A 12,622-nucleotide genomic window follows, 5' to 3' on the forward strand; every position below is an offset into this window, starting at 1 on the left:
TTTTAAAATTAAATATTCTTTTTTCAGTTAACAAGTATTTTTTTCTTTTTCACCTCCTTTCCACTGGGGGGGGGGAAGGGGGCTTTAAACAAGTATGCATTGTTAAGCAAAACAAATATCCCAATTGGTCATATCCAAAAATATGTCTTATTATGCAATTTTAGTCTATCACCTCTCCCTGCCAGAAGGTACATTTGAAATTTTTAGAGAAGACAATAGAATGTATCTTGTTCTGCCTTAGAAAAAATTCTTGCACAATATATTAAAGAAAATTTCACATTTATCACCCTCATTTCTGTGCATTACCTACAAAAAAAAATCATCAGGAAGATACTGAAAGGCCCAGTAGATGGCAGAGGTGAGAAAAGCTCAGCAGGGTTAATGGCAGAAATTTGATTGTGATACCAGAGGCAAGGAGTAAGGTCCAACAGAAAAGAACAATGTAATTACAAATTACATTATTTGTACAAATATACAAAAATAGAAATGTAATTACAATGTAATCCCAAAATATATGGGCATTTCTGTAGTGTCAGAAGTATAAATTGTCCTTCTATGAATGGCACCAACATTGGAGGCTGTTTTATATAATTCCCACATATACATTCTAATAACAGGTGTCTCTTGGATATATAATACTTTCCTCATGTTTCTGGAAGCATTTTTTTAAACCCTTACCTTCAGTCTTAGAATTAGAATTAATACTAAGTATTGGTTCCAAGGCAGAAGAGTGGTAAGAGCTAGGCAATGGAGTATGGTGACTTGCCCAGGGTCACACAGCTTGAACTATCTAAGGTCATATTTGAACCCAGGCCCTCCCATCTCTAGGTTGACTCTTAATCCCCAGAGCCACCTGGCTGTCCCTCCTGAAGTACTCAAGTAAGGTTAGCTATTTGTTGAATATCGCTACACTTTGGGATGATGGGGGGAAATTATTACAGTTTTTAAACAAGGGAATTCTTCTTTAAGAATATTTAGGAAATATTTAGGAAAAGATGATTCTTTAAAGAAGATTAAACTGAGATCAGTTTAAGGGAAGAGATTTGAGGCAAAGAGGCTAGCTATCAAGCTGTTATGGTAGTAATAATAGTCTAAACATGATATCAGTATGAGCTAAAATGATGACACCTGAAAAAGGAAGTTGTAAAAGGAACTTGAAAGAGTTTGATGATGATATTGAGAGGAAAAGAGAAGTAAAAAATGATTAAGATTCAGAGGCAAGTTTTTTTGAAGGAAGTGTTGGTCAAAGAAATAAAGAAGTTGGGAAGATCCAATTATGTGTGATTGGGGAAAGGTGAATTTTAAGTGTAAGACATGGTGAGTTTAAGGTGAAAATGGGTTATTCCAAGTAGGTAATAAAAATCTATTTGACCATATCACTTCCTTGTTTGAAAACCTTCAGTTGTTCATCAGTACCTCTAAAATGGGGTTCTTCGTTTTTCTGTGTCACAGATCCCTTTTGGCAATCTGATGAAAACTACATGACACCTCAGAATGTTCTTAAATAACACAAAGTCCATAAGGTGTCATAGGAAACCAAATATACTGAAATACAGTGTATGTATACATACTCTTGCTCTAACACAAAATAAAAACTCCTTGGCCTAGAAACTAAGGCCTTCATAAATCTGACTCCATCTTCCTTTTCCTGCCTCAACATTATTTCTCTTAATAAAAGTCCTTTGCTGTATAGCCTAGAGCCATGATGAAAGGTGTGGTAATTTTTCCCAGCACTGAAATTTAGAGCACAATAATATTCAGAATCCCTTCAATTTGAAGTGGAAAGAGACCTAATCTGAAGTTAAGCCCAAATCTGAAGAATTTCCTCTACAGTACCAAAAAGTCATTCATTCTTTACTTGAAGACATTCAGTGAATTTACTACTTCTTTTTTTTTATTAGTCAGTTAAAGAGCATTTGTTACTATATTCAAGCAGGTATTAAGCCCTGGGTGTACAAAGAAGAAAAAAACAGCAGTCCTTGCCCTCAAGAAACTTACAGTCTAATGTAGGAGACAAATATATACAAATGAGTTATTTTGCTCAGGTTAGTAGGAAATAAAGAAGGAAGGCACTAGAATTAAGGGGAATTGGGAAAGACTTTCTGAAAAAAGTACAATTTTAGCTGGAGCCTGAAGGAAGTTCAGGAAGCTAGCAGGTTGAGATGAAGAGGGAGATCATTCTCTATGTGATAGACAGTGATAATACTTATCTGAGAGCTGAGAGATTGTCTTTCTACATGAACAGCCAGGATGTCACTTGATAGAAGAGTATATAAGAGGATGGGGTGGGGGTGGGAAGACAGATGGTGTAAGAGGACTAGAAAGGTAGAAGGGGTGAGGTCACGAAGGACTTTGAATGACAAAGAATTTTATATTTCATCCCAAAAGTGATAGTCACTAGAGTTTACTGAATAGGGGTGAAAGCCACACTTGAGATTTGGGAAAATCATTTTGGTAGCTGAATAAAGGATGGCCTGGAGGGGGAAGAAACTTGTGCAGGCTGACCAACCAGTAGGCTAATGCTATAGTTCAGACCTAAGAAAGTTCAATCTCTGAGCCAGAGTGGTGATAATATAAGAGGAGACATAGGAGTTTATTGAGACCTGTTGCAAATGTGAAATCTACAGCCCTTGGCAACAGATTGGATATGGAGATAGTGAGTTGATACCTGGGATGCCTGTGGGAGGACTGAGAGGAAAGCAGAACTCTGGACAGTAAAAGTTTGAAAAGGAGGTGAATTTGATTGGAAAGATGAGTTCAGTTTGGACCTGCTGAGTTTTAAGATGTCTGGACATCCACAGGCAGTGAATGATGTGACGACCATGAAAGTCAGCGGAGAGGTTAGGGCTGGATAAATGGACCGAGTCATCAGTAATAGAGATAACTGAATCTATGGAAGCTGACTAGGTTGCCAAGTTTTGAAACAGTATCAATGGAAGTGGCCTGGGGAAGACTATTCATTTTCTCTATATATAGCAGGATAAGTAGAGAATGATTAAGAGGGCTTGGGGAAGGCTTCCTGTAGAAGGCAGGATTTGGATTGAGACTATTTTCTAGAGAAAACTGCAGTCCGAGAAGCCAAGGTGACTCAGGTCCGGCTTCCTCATATGGCCCAGGGTCTGTCTCCTTATGAGCTGGGAAGGGCATGACTTAGGGGAAGAGTGATGGCAGAAAGGGAGAGACCCAAACTAATGAGAAGGGGGTTGGGGAGACCAGTGCTCTCCCAATCCCCCACCCCAAAAAGCCCCTCCCCTAATCCTCGGGGTTGGGTGCTGTGTGGAATGGAATTAAACAGGACTGAAAGAGCGGACGGTGGTGCCAGCCTCAGCAACGACTCCAACTGCTCCCAGAGATGAGGCCAGGGCAGCCAGATCCTGCCAGGGGAGGCCCATCCTCGCGCCCAACCTTCCAACCGTCGCTGCAGCCCTGGGCTTTGACAGGAGCCATCGCGTGCCTCTCCGTTAACCAATCGATCACCGCTCTTTAACCGGTAGTTATCCGGCTAGGAGGCGACTCCGACTGTTACCTCACGTTCCTGGAAGACTGCTTGAAAGGCGCGCCCGTCCGCCAGCAACGTTGGTGGCGTGGGTACCGCCTTCCTTCACTCAGCGCGCGCCCCAAGCTGTAAAGAAAAGGGCTCGGGGGGCGGGGCGTTACGTCAAAGTCGCGTAGACAAAGGGCGGGCAGGCGCTTGCGCACTCGCCCGCCACCTCGTCTCCAGCCGGCGGTGGGGGAGGGACTGTGAACGGAGGGATCCTGAGGACCAAAACCCAGACCCCCTGTGCCACACAGCTGGTGAGTACCACCTGGTCTGACTCTTTCCTCCTAATATCGGTAGCCGCCAAAGGAACGGAGAGCGAGGTTAGGAAGAGGGAGGGTCACGGGTCTGGTGTGGGTTAAGACCCTGAGCTGGGTTCTCGGGGGCCTCCCCAGCCGGCCGGGGAGCTCGGGAGACACCATCATGTTTACCCTGGGGTTCCCGGCATGGAACATTCCGACCACCCCTTCTCTTCTTGGAATGCAACATTCCTCTCCCCTTGCCGGAGCTGTTCGAGCTGCCCGAGCTAGGGCTCCTCCATCCACGATGGGGAGGCGTGCTCTTCCAAGGCGTCCAATGGGGAAAGGATTTCCCTTCCCCCCCGCCCACCTCTCTCTTCCCACCCTTCCTCCTCGCGATGGACTCTCCTGCTGTCTCCTCCCCATCTCTCGGAAATCCTATGCTGTATTGTTCCATTCTACGTGTCCTCGCCCTTCCTCCCCGCCTATATTTTCTTTATATTCTCCGGTTGTTCTCTGAGAGGGGGAGGAGAAAAGGAAAGGAAAGAAAGTGTTCCTTCCCCTCATTTTCTTTGCTCTAGACCCTCGAAACACTATTCCCCGATTTCCACTTTGGCATCTTCCCGACCAGTCCAAGACTGCAAATCCTCCGGCCTGGGGGTCTTCTTTGAGTGTGTCCTCAAATTTTATGGCCTACAGGGTTTCTGCTCTTGGAGATAGATTTTTGCTGTTTGCAAAGAGTACAGTTTTGCCATTTGGTGGTTATAGAGGTCATATACAGTTTGGGAACTTACTATCAGATGCCTCACACTGCTTAATTTCTTTGTCTTATATGTCTTGCATTTGGCTGTATGTCATAGAGTTCCTTTTCCAGACTTGGCATAGTCATGTTTCAACTGAAGCGGTTTTTTTAAACTGATCGTTTAGACCAATTAAACATATATATGTATATGTGTGTATACACAGACATATATACACATACATACTTCTATGTGCTGGATATCTTATAGTTGATTGCATATCCTAAAGTTCCTTTTCCTGGCTCATAGTTATGTTTCACTTAAAGAATAGTGTACATCTATGGTATATGTATGTGTCTATCTAGATATATAGATATTCAAATATTTCCATATATTCTCTATGCTGCCTGTCTTATAGTTGACTGAATATCATTTAGTTCCTTTTTCTTATTTGGCACAGCATGTGTTTTCCTTCACTGTTAAATTTGCCAAATTTTGGAAATCCTAAGAGTAGATACTTTTGCTTAATCAGTTTCATAAGGCATATGAAGCCCTGTTTAATCTGCCAATATAAACTTAGTAACAGTGAGTCTTGTTATAGTACTAGTCCAGTGTTTTCATCTGGACAATGACCTATTTCTGATTTTCCAATTCAAGGTGAGCCCTTTCTTGTGAAAAGTGTTATGGTGAGAAGGAGAGAGAGAAAACCTAATCCTATCCTTGTATAAAGCTATGATGTAACTTTATCTGACTTGAATACAATTAACAGATATGATCCTTTTAACCTTAGGTCATGGAATTGGAGAAACCCAGAGGGAAACAGCCAAATCAGTGATGGAGGGCAAACTAAAAAGATAAGGGAGGCTTTTCATTCTGGAAAGACATGTATAGAGAGAGGATCAGAGTCTAAAATTATGGAAGGTGTGTAGAATAGCCTTTTATCTCTGGAGGCTAGCCTTGAAGTCTTTAACCTTCCACATACTAGCTTTGTGACTCTGGGGGAGTCATTTAATCTCTCAGTGCCCCAGACAACTCACTTAGGAGTATACGTTGGAAAGAAGGTGCCCACCTACACAGCAGAATTTCCTCACTCAAAATCCTATGTTTATGAAATAAAAAATTTGGTTTAAAAAAAGCAAACAACTTAAGGAAGTATATACATAAGATAAAATTCGTCAAAAATCCCATAATGCTAGAACTAGAGGGTATTCCTGAACATTTTGAAGAATAGTATCTAGAAAGAAAAATGTCTAGCATAAATAAGTATGCCTTATATTGCTGATAATAAAGATCTAGAACTCATGGAGAATTGTCTGGGGTAACTGGTTATTCAGTCATATGATTAGTATCAATCAGCAAATATTTATTAATTATCCACTATTTTATGGGGGAAACACAGGTAGATACAATCTACAAGGTTGATAATAGCAGGGAGCCTGGGGAAGAGCTAGCCACTTTGGGGATCAGGAAAGGATTTATATAGGAGTTGTGAGCTGATTTTAGAAAGAAATCAGGGATTCTAAGAAGCAAAGGTGAGGAGGGAGTGCATTCAGTGAACCTATGGAAAAGCCCAGCAACATGAGGTGAAATGGCATGTGTAAGGCACACAGCAGGGGGGCCAGTTTGCCTGGAACACACACAAAGGTGGGAAGAGTGTGTGATGAGTCTGGAAAGGTAGGCTGGAGCCAGCTAGTGAACATTCTTTAAATACCAAACAGGAGTTTGTATTTGATTGAAGGGGCAATAAGGAACCTTTGGAGTTTCTTGAGTGGAAGAGTGACAGGATAAGAGGCTTGAGGTTTAGGAATGTCTCTGGCAAGTATGGGGTGTGGATTAGAGAAGGGAGAGATTTAGAGCAGGAAGTCCAATTGGAAAGCTATTGTTAGAGCTCTGTAGAGGTGAGGAAGATCTGTGATAAATGAGGGTGGTCATATGAGTGGAGAGAAGAGGATGGATACTGGACATGTGGAAGTAGAGTTGCAAAGACTTGGCAGCTGATTGGACATATGATGTCAAGGGGATTGAGAAGTCAAGAATAACTTCAGGGTTGTAGATTACAAACCTGCATGAGTAAGGATGGTGCTACCCTTGATTGTCAATCAAAAGCATTTATTAAACACTTACTATATGCTGGATCACTGTGCCAAGAACTGAGAATACAAAGAAAGGCAAAAAAAAATAGTCCTTACCATCAAGGAGTATACATTCTTATTTGAAGGGATGAGGGGTCGGAGTAGAGGGGACAAGGATGGCAACATGTAAATAATTAGCTACATTCAAGATAAGTACAGAGTAGATAGATTTTTGAGTAATAATGTGGAGGGAAAGTACCAGAAGCTGGGAAAGAAGGTACAGGAAAGGCCTCCTTCAGAAGGTGGGATTTGAGCTAACTCTGGAATGAAGCCTGGGAAACTGAAGAAGTAGAGGTGAGGGGGCAGAGCCTTCCATGTAAGAGAGACAATGCTATGTATGAGAAACTGCTGCAAATAGGCCAATGTAGGAAGGGGCCAAGTAATGATAAATTTAAAGTACTAGAGGATTTTGTATTTGATTCTGGAGAGAGTAAAGGGAGCCACTGGCTCAGGGGCCATTGAAACCTGTGCTTTAGAAAAATTACCTTGGCTACTGAATTGATTGATTATGTAAACCTCAAAATTTCTTAGACTTATAAATGTTGAAAATTTCACCATTGGGAAATTTCATACTTGAAAAATTTCCTATTGATAGTGGGTCTTGACTATTGGAATGTGAATCCCATTGGCATGGGGGGTTCCTTCTCCTTCCCTTCTTAAGATTACTTTAGGACAGAAACCCTTTGCTGAACAATGGAAAGGACTTTGACCTATGCTTAAGCATAGAACAGGAATTTCTTTGAGTCATGATTGATTTTAGAATTGATACAATGGAGATACTTGGAATCAATCTCCACCCTATTCAGTCCTAACAGGATTGAGTAAGGGCTGCAGCCTAGATCAAAATTTAATTATTCCAATCTCTACCCTACTCAGGTTAACAGGATTTAGAAAGGGCTGTAGCAAAGGGTTTCTGTCCTAAAGTAATCTTAAGAAGGGAAGGAGAAGGAACCCCCCCATGCCAATGGGATTCACATTCCAATAGTCAAGACCCACTATCAATAGGAAATTTTTCAAGTATGAAATTTCCCAATGGTGAAATTTCCAACATTTATAAGTCTAAGAAATTTTGAGGTTTACAATTAGAATGAGAATAGATTAGGAGTAGAAGACTTAGCTATTTCAGTACTTCAGACAAGGGACGATGAGGGCCTGAATTAGAGCCATGACTGAATAGAGAGGAGATGTATAAGAGAAAGGCTATGGAAGGAGATACAACATTTAGCAATGGACTATGTAGAATGAGGAAATGAGCAATTAAGAATTACACTGAAGTTATAGGTCTACATGACCTGGAGGATGTCAGTGCCTTAAATAGTAATATGGAATTTCAGAAGAGATAATTTGGAGAAAAAATGAATGAGTTCCATTTTAGACATGTTGAGTTTGAGAAGTCCAAGAGGTAATTAATTGATGATACTTCTTGTAAGTCAGCAGAGACTAGGGCTCATCTGTCATTTGCATTAGAAATCATTGAATCTTTGGAAGTAGTCAAGATCACCAAATGATAGTATAGAACAAAAAAAAGAGAGAGAATTTAGTGCAAAACCTCGAAGGACACACACAGTTAGAGGGCAGTTACATGGATCAAAAACCATCAAGAGTAAGAAAGATTGAGTCAGATGGGTAGAACAAGAACCAGGAGAAGAAAGTATTCTAAAAGAGAAGGCAGTTGACAATGTCATGTTACAGAGGGATCAAGAAGGATGAAGACTGAGCAAAGGCCATTTCATTTGGCAATTTAGAGGTTATATGCTAACTTTCAAGAGAACAATTTCAGTTAAATGACAATAAAGTTGGACTCCTGATTGCATAGGGTTTAGAAAAGAATGAGAGGAAGATAAGTGAAGGCCCAGTATGTAGATGGCTTTCTCAAGGACTTTTAGCTGAAAAGGGGAAGAGAAATGTAGAATAGTAGCTAGTGGGGAGGTGAAATCAAGGGAGGGTTTTTTATGAATGGAGGAGACATGGGTATGTTTTTCAGACGCTGGGGAAGGATCCTGTAGTTAAAGAGATTTGGATAATAGTGGGAATAATTTACTAGAAAAAATCAGGAGGAGATAAGATCAGGGGTGCATTTAGGTAACTTGACTTTGGCAAATAGAAAGTTTACCTTTCCAGCTGCAACTGGAATGAATGAAGAGATGGTGGAAGAAGATGTCTGAATTAGAGGAAATGAACTGGAGGAGAGAAGGGAAAGCTCTTCGTGAATAATCTAATTTGTGGTGATGTTCTAGGTCCTCAGATTGAAGGAATTAGGAAAGGATACTATAGGAAGTTTGAAGAAACACAAGACTTAAATAGTCTCTTTGGGAGGGTAATATAGGGAATTCTTTAGGAGTAGATTATTTGACAGAAATAGGGAAATCTAGAAGGGGGCAAAGTTCTTCTTCAGACATGTTGAATTTGAGATGACCTTGGAAAAGCCAGCTGGAAATGTCTAAAAGTTTTTGGCGATTTGAGACAGAAAAAAGAGACAAACACTGGATATATTAATTCAGTAAACATTCAGGGCATGCTGTGTCCAATACAGTATCATAAGCACTGGGGATACAAATAAGAAAGACAAGCTCTGCCCTTAAGGAGTTTACAATTTAAGGAGAGAATGTAGAGAGAGAAAAGGGTCTAGGACAGAGTTTGGGTATATAGCAGCAAGTTAAGAAGTAGAAAGTTAAGGAGGAGGACATGGATGATATCTCTTGTAAAGGAGGAACAGACAGGTGGGAGGAGAAGAAGTAAGGGAGAACTTGTGTTTTGAAGAAAAGACATTAATAAAACTATATACTATATATAATATAGTGGTAGTCTTTCGGTGACCGATATAATATAACAATAATATAAATACTAAATAATAATTCTTATTAATGCTAATTAATACTAGTAACTTTATTTAGGCACTAATCTGCCAGAAAGTTTAATTTAATATTAATCTTTTAATATTAATCTATTGAAACTATTTCTAGTTTAGAGATGTCCACACTGGCATAGCCTTCCTGGCCTCTATGCCTTCCAGCTTCACTTTTTGCCTCAAGACAATTTCAAATAACATTTATAGGAATCTTGAACAAAGAAAAGGTACTTAAAAATATAGTCTGAGTTAACATTCCAAGATTGGGGGATAAGAAAATTACTCTTACTTTGCTCCTAAACTGGCCACTCCTCTGAAGGAATCCATAGAGTCCTTCCTGAAGATAACTATATTAGGAATCTAAATTGAATTAAACATTTTGTGGGAGTACCTCTAGTTGAGTAGAAGGATATTTCTTGACATAGACCCTGGTCCGTCCATTTCAGAGGATATTGTAAATCCACCTAGTGAAAGGCCTTTTTGTTCTCAACCTTTCACCCACCTTTCCTAGGTGCTAACCAGAAGTCTAGAAAAAGCTTTAAAGGAAAATATTATTTTTTAATATTTTTAAAGAAACTAAAAAGGAAAGTTTTGAGAAATGTTTCCACTTGTGTCATTGGATATTTCATAATCAAAATTTGAATACAGATTTTCTTGATTCTCACCCAAGCACATTTTCTACTAAGATCAAAATTATAAATTGGATGAAGAGGTTACATTAATGATTATTGGATGGTTACAGTAATGTTTATTAGAGACTTAGTATATAAAGGGCCAACTTTGGAAATCAGGAAGACTTACGTTGAAGTCCTGCTTTGCTTTGCCATATTCTTGCTGTGTAACATAGGCTCAATTAACTTTGTAGTTCCCCCAGGGTAGTTCTCCAAGACTATACAAATAAATGTGATCTTTGTCAATGGAGGCAGTTCCATTAGGATTATTCCCTTCTTTGATTAAATCATAAGTGCTAACCAAAAAGGAATTATTGATCATAGGATTATAGGTTTAGAATTGGAAAGGACCTTAAAAGCCATTAAGTAACAACTCTCATTTCACAGAGGAAAAAACTGAAACAGACATTTAAGTGACCTGCCTAGAATCACATAGTTAATAAGAATTTAAGTTGAGATTTGAACTCAGGAGATTCCTGATTCCCAAATCCAATGCCCTACTCATCACACCACACACCACCTCTTATAATAATTGTTTTAATGATCCAATATTGATTAATGTATACAAATCTTACCTAATTTATCATTTCAATCTGATCCTTAATGTATGTTTCTAATCAAATCCTTAGTGATATTTCTGTATTAATCTTTTAACATGATTTTAATTGAAAATTAGGTCATTAATGATTTAATAAAAATCATGATTAATTCTTGCATTGAAAATCATGCACAAATGATATGAGTGGCCTGTGTTTTTGAAGTCTTTTCCAACAATGTACCAACTCTAATATCTCTTAACCTAGAAAGACTTTTAGATATTGTAGCAGTGAACTGTCTTTCACATAAACTGGCAGCTAGTGAGGCAGTGGTGCAATGGATAGAGCACTGGGCCTGGAGTTAGGAAGACCTGAGTTCAAAATGCAGCCTTAGAAACTTAGCTGTGTGAGTCTGGGCAAATCACTTAACCTCTTTCTGCCTCAGTTTCTTCAAATGTAAAGTGGGCATAATAATATCAGTACCTACCTCAAAGGGTAGCTGGGAGGATCAAATGAGATCATATTAATGAAAAGTTTTAGAACAATATCTGGTACATAGTAGGTACTACATAAATTTATGGGAATACAAAGATTGGATTATTCCTACCCTCAAGGGGCTTACTTTTTCTGCTAAGGAAATTCATCATGTCTGTGTTTGAGTAAGTACATGGCTATTTGAAGCATCATCCTCGACTTTTCACTCTTACTCCTCATATTCCTGTTGAAGTCACCACTATCTCTTCTCAGTCCCCTAGACTTGTAAGCCTTTATATCATCCTCAACTCCTTACTATTTCTCAAAATACTCATACTTCTGATAATCATTCTGTTACCAGGGCCTGTTGATTTCACTTTTGCAACTTCTGTTGAATATATCCCCTTCTTTCATGATACTGCCATGACCCTCATGCAGGCCTTTATTTTCTGGTCCTGGTTCTAGGTACTGTCACTGTAACCCAGCTGAACATAAGTCCCTTTCCACTCCAGTTCATCTTCCATTCAGCCCCTAAAATGATTTGCCTAAAATACAAGTCTAATCATGTACCTTTCTACTGTGAATTTTAAAACTACTCCACCCTACTCAGACCATACTTTAGAAGATCTGATTTAGCTATCTCCTGATTAGTAACAATGAAGATACTTGGTTTAACAGAATCAAGTCTTGGGAACTATACATTTCTCCACCCTATTTATTTTAACAAGATCAGGAATGTCTGCACCATACTCAAGGATTAAGTATTTGAGAAAATGGCCTTCAACAGACATGTGCAGAAACAGCGGACAGACCCCTGGGCTGTTCTAAGTCAAGCTAAGCTATCATTGGTACAGATGAGACGCAGGAAAGTGATGTAAAACCATCTATATAGGGCAAGTCACTTGCTCTCTTTGGCCTCTTTTTCCCCGGAGAGGCGGCTCTGGCTGGCAGCGTGCTAAGCATTCCGACATTTTGGAGTGGTGGCAGCTATTTGTCTGGGTTTTGGCGGTGAGTTTGCCCTTGAGCTAATTGTGGTTTAGGCATCTTGGCTGAGCTGTCTTGGAGTTCAGGCTGATTCCTTCCTCATTCACACTTCAAAACCTTACTTTCTAGATCCCCTAATCTTCCCACCTGGTTCCTATACCCTTTCCTTCTCCCTTCTTAATTTCTTTCCACCATATTAATTAAATCACCATAAAATTTCAGACTGACTTGGAGTATTTTCATTTTATTATTTGGGATATCCATGGCGACCAATAATTAATATAATTTAGGTCACAATGCTAAAATTTATCCTTTACACTACTTAATAGATTTTTTGGTACTCTCTTATCTCTAGCATCAAATACCAGAAAAAATATTCCTGTTTGGCATTCATAATCAGTCTCTCAGCACACACAACTTTCTAGTCTTCTTAGTACCTTATATCCCCCACTCTTTGATC

General features: G+C 39.5%; 1 protein-coding gene and 1 long non-coding RNA gene across 6 annotated transcripts in view; one reads left to right on the forward strand and one right to left on the reverse strand.

The window, feature by feature from the left end:
* Positions 1 to 3,663, reverse strand: part of LOC103105267 (uncharacterized) — a 33,435-nt gene extending 29,772 nt beyond the window's left edge. The window contains exon 1 of one of the 2 annotated variants that reach the window (XR_001628749.2): positions 3,527 to 3,663. This is a non-coding gene — a long non-coding RNA (uncharacterized LOC103105267). The remainder of the gene's footprint in view (positions 1 to 3,526) is intronic. The other variant, XR_008915559.1, reaches the window with a different exon arrangement.
* GPAT4 (glycerol-3-phosphate acyltransferase 4) overlaps positions 3,658 to 12,622 on the forward strand; it is a 41,875-nt gene continuing 32,910 nt past the window's right edge. For 2 of the 4 annotated variants that reach the window (XM_001381877.5, XM_007476390.3), the window contains exon 1: positions 3,658 to 3,795. The gene's annotated coding sequence lies outside the window, so the exon portion shown is untranslated. Of the gene's footprint in view, positions 3,862 to 12,622 lie in introns of all 4 variants that reach the window. The other 2 variants (XM_056813574.1, XM_056813573.1) reach the window with 2 other exon arrangements.

The sequence above is a fragment of the Monodelphis domestica genome, chromosome 1 (assembly GCF_027887165.1).
Source record: "Monodelphis domestica isolate mMonDom1 chromosome 1, mMonDom1.pri, whole genome shotgun sequence".
NCBI classification, from domain to species: Eukaryota; Metazoa; Chordata; class Mammalia; order Didelphimorphia; family Didelphidae; genus Monodelphis; species Monodelphis domestica.